The sequence below is a fragment of the Pieris rapae genome, chromosome 16 (assembly GCF_905147795.1).
Source record: "Pieris rapae chromosome 16, ilPieRapa1.1, whole genome shotgun sequence".
NCBI lineage: Eukaryota > Metazoa > Arthropoda > Insecta > Lepidoptera > Pieridae > Pieris > Pieris rapae.
This window is the reverse complement of record NC_059524.1, coordinates 747,133-751,046: the sequence shown is the minus strand read 5'-3', so window position 1 is coordinate 751,046 and position 3,914 is coordinate 747,133.

Here is a 3,914-nt window from a genome sequence, read left to right as displayed (position 1 = left end):
GTATTCAGAAACTTTTCAAGTGAATTTACAACTTTCACTATATATTTTTTTCTTAGAATTAAATAGCTTGAAAGCGTCTTCGGGGCTTATTTATGATGAATAGTTTTAAAAGTTTAGTAAAGTTATTCAACTACGCTTCAAATGCATTATTAAAATTATTATATTCAATTTTTATGTAGACTTTTGGGTCGAGTTTTTGTTAATTACGCTTTTCGTATATGTCATATAAATAGACGTGAAAACAAACAGTAGCCAAAGGATATATGTTTCTAAAATGTATACAAAATGTCTTTAAATATTCAGTTATTTTTTATTAATAGGTTTTATGAATTTATACAAGTCACAATTAAACAGTTAATATAATATAATCATATTTCCCAAAAGTGATCAATCTTGGGCCAGTGTTTTGAGCCTTCTAACCTAGGTAGGTTAACGTTTGTAGGTCGTGTGGTCTAATGACAGAGGTCTCGTTGCGTAGCCGGCCAAAAATACCTTTTCTTTCTAAGTGGGGATTTAAAACTCAAAAGAAAGAAGATAAAAAATGGCGTAGGTTTAAATAAAGATAGCGAGTCAGCCATATAAGGCGAAACACCTATTTGCCTATTATTAAATTAAATGATTACACAACTGATACGAAAATCTAAGATTGCGTTTCCACATCTTTTTGGTTTACCTAAGGTGTTGGTAGATACTACATACTTCCATTTGCCACGTTCCTTCCAAACCTTTCTAGGTCCTCCTCTCTCAACATTCACCAGTTTTTTGGTCCATTTTTATGTTTACGTCATAAGAGAATCTAGTGTCTTTTTGTTTTTTAATAAATTTGTTTTGCCTATTTAATTTTTTATGTCGTAAATAAGTACTCGACTAGACATATATTTAGGTTTTCTGTTATGGGCAGTATTTGCAAATATGGTAGTGTCTGTCTGTAAAGTCGGTTTACTGATGATACTTGAACGTGACAACGTCATAAGAAATACTGATGGAATGGTTGCATTTTTCGAGGTTTCATGTTCGACGTCAGCCGTTCCGACTAAGAGTATTTTAAGGCAGTTTTGCCGCGTATGTATGTTCAACTAGCTGCTCACTGGAGTATTTCTAAACCAATTCGACGTAGGGCCATTTCGTCGACTAGGGGACTTCAAGAAAAGAGCGTACCAATTTTTAAAAGGCAGGCTCCGTACTGGCGAGCTCTCTGGCATTGAGCTGCGGTATCACTTAACATTATGTATTCCTCCTACCCGTTTGCCTCCAGTTCAATAAAAAACGGGTATTCTACTTTGTAATGATAGGAATTTAAACGGATGAAAGGTAATTTTAATAATAAGAAATCTTTGTCTATTCTGTCAGAATATCTTGACAACAAACACTACATGTACACATTACGTGTAAGAGTTTTTCCCTAAAATATTTTTGTAAAGTTCTGAAAAATCTCAACGTGCAACTATCAAAAAAAGAATATGGATTTAAGTAAGTTTAAGAGTATCACAAAGCAAGTCTTCGTAGCACGAACTAACAAGAGCGTCTACGAGTTGAAAATTGTTCTTTTCTATAATACGGCCGCGTAGACAATTGGCTACAAAACCGGTATTAGGAAAATGCACTTTTAACATCTGGTTTCTTAATTTATTTCAAGTTTTACTTAAATGATTAAGTAGGTAGTTCTGCATATTTCCATAATAAAGCCTGAAAGAAATTGCTTGTTAGACATTATCCCACCAGTTGAGTAACACTTACTAAACCTATGTAATCTGTCCTCTTATATGTATGTATAGATAGTGCAATTTAAGAAGATGCGCCCCACCAGTTTTTGGTTGAGGGGATCACGGAGTGCGGGGAGTTTGCTACAACGTCAGTTGCGAACCGTCAGCGGTTCATTCTAGTGTGCGTGTGTACCGATAACATTCAACATTGACGGACGCTTACACAGATATACTATAAACGGTTAGGAGGAATAGTGGGGCGCGTCTTCGCGTTTTTTAGCAGACGCGCCATCTAGTTAAGTAAGTAACGGCTGTTACACTCAGATGCATAGAGTTAACACGATTTATACAATTCACAATTTAATTATGAGTATTGGTAATATTTAGTAGCAGTTTTGGTCTTCGTGCGACTCTGATCCTAGAGATCGTAGGTTTTATCCCCACCTGCAACAATTGATTTTCTTGTTGCCTATGTGCTTATTTAACGGAAACAGAAAGCTTTCCATAGACCTGAAAAGACGACGGCGTGTGTCAAGCAGATGAGGCTGAACTTGTATATTAGGTTGACAAATAATCATGAAACAGATACAGAAATCTGTGGCCTAGACTTACTACTGGTTTTTTAATTGGTTATATGTTGACGTACGCTTAATATAAATTATAATCATATAAAACAATCTATGGCGTAGCTGGATCTTACATTTACGCTACGAATGAAAAATATTTTTTGAAGAAAAATTATATTCCTGAAATAGCGTCTTCGGAGCGTGGCTGTGAGGATTTTAAACTAAACATTTATTTTTCCTATTTCCTTTGTGGCACAGATTACAATACCGTTGAATTATATAAAATAGTTGTAAACATCACCTGGTGTATAGACAGCTTAAGCATACAATGTTTTCCCACTATCGCGACGGCAGATCTAATCTACCCCGTTGTCATCAAACGCCGCTTCTAGAAAGTTTGCGGCGATTCTCAACATATAACTTTTTGCAATCTCGCAACTTATTCCCAGGATTATATCGTCTTGTATATTACATACTTTATGAGGAGAATTTTCTAATAAAATGTGTGAGTTGGTGTGGCCTTTGTTTGGGGATTTCGTTTAGATGATAACAAGGAAGGTGTATAGTTTTCGGTTAATCGAAAAATCTTTTTAAAAATGTCAAAAGGTATACGTTTCTTTCAAAATCCAACGACATTGTGAAGTCATCGTCAGTTTGACTTTATCTAAATTGCTTCAAGCCATATTAAGGAGAAACTAATTTTTTCTTTTCTCTAGCGGTTCTCTTCTCATATCTTTTATTTATTAATGCGAGTGAAATCTTTTTACAGGTTAAACGATTATCAGAATTCTGAGGAATCGGTTAAAGATATAAAAAAAAAATATACCAAGAGTTTACCAAGGGAAACACGGTCCGATATATTTCACAAATGAATAACCAAAGCAACTCATATGAAAACTTCGGAAACCAAGGGCAATAAAGATCCGAAAATAGGTTTTTCATTGTATCCAATACTTTGGCAAAGTTATTACGGAAAATATTACTTTACGACTAAAAATATGTTTTAGATTCTATGCGTCTATAAAAATATAAATAAGTTATAAAGAACTTAATTAGTAACAGGATTAATACCTGCAGCAGAGTTTCATCATCGGACGTCGAGGCAGAATACGACATTCCACCGTTTCACCTCGACGTCCGCCGTTCCACAACTGAGCGAAAGCTTTGTGGAACCAGCTGCCCACTGAAGTATTTCCGAACCAATTCGACTTAGGGTCCTTCAAGAAAAGAGCGTACCAATTCTTAAAAGGCCGGCAACGCACTCGCGAGCCCTCTGGCGTTGAGAGTGTCCATGCGCGGCGGTATCACTTAACATCAGGTGAGTTTCCTGCCCGTTTGCATAAAAAAAAAGAACGGTCTTGACAAAGCATAATATATTCGAGATAAAAATGAGTTTTCATATGTTAATTGCGCGTGTTAGACACAGAGCAATGAAACACCAATTATATGTTTTTATTTATTCCCTATAAAAAAAAATCTTAAAGAAAGAAATTAAAAAAACATATATATATAATTATGTTTTTTTATTTCATCCATATTTAAAAAAGGACCCAAACAAAGTGCACTAGGCCTCACCAATCACCATAAGATTCCTTGTGTCGTCTCCAGCTTCTCTTCCTTCATATTAACGATACTTGATCAAATA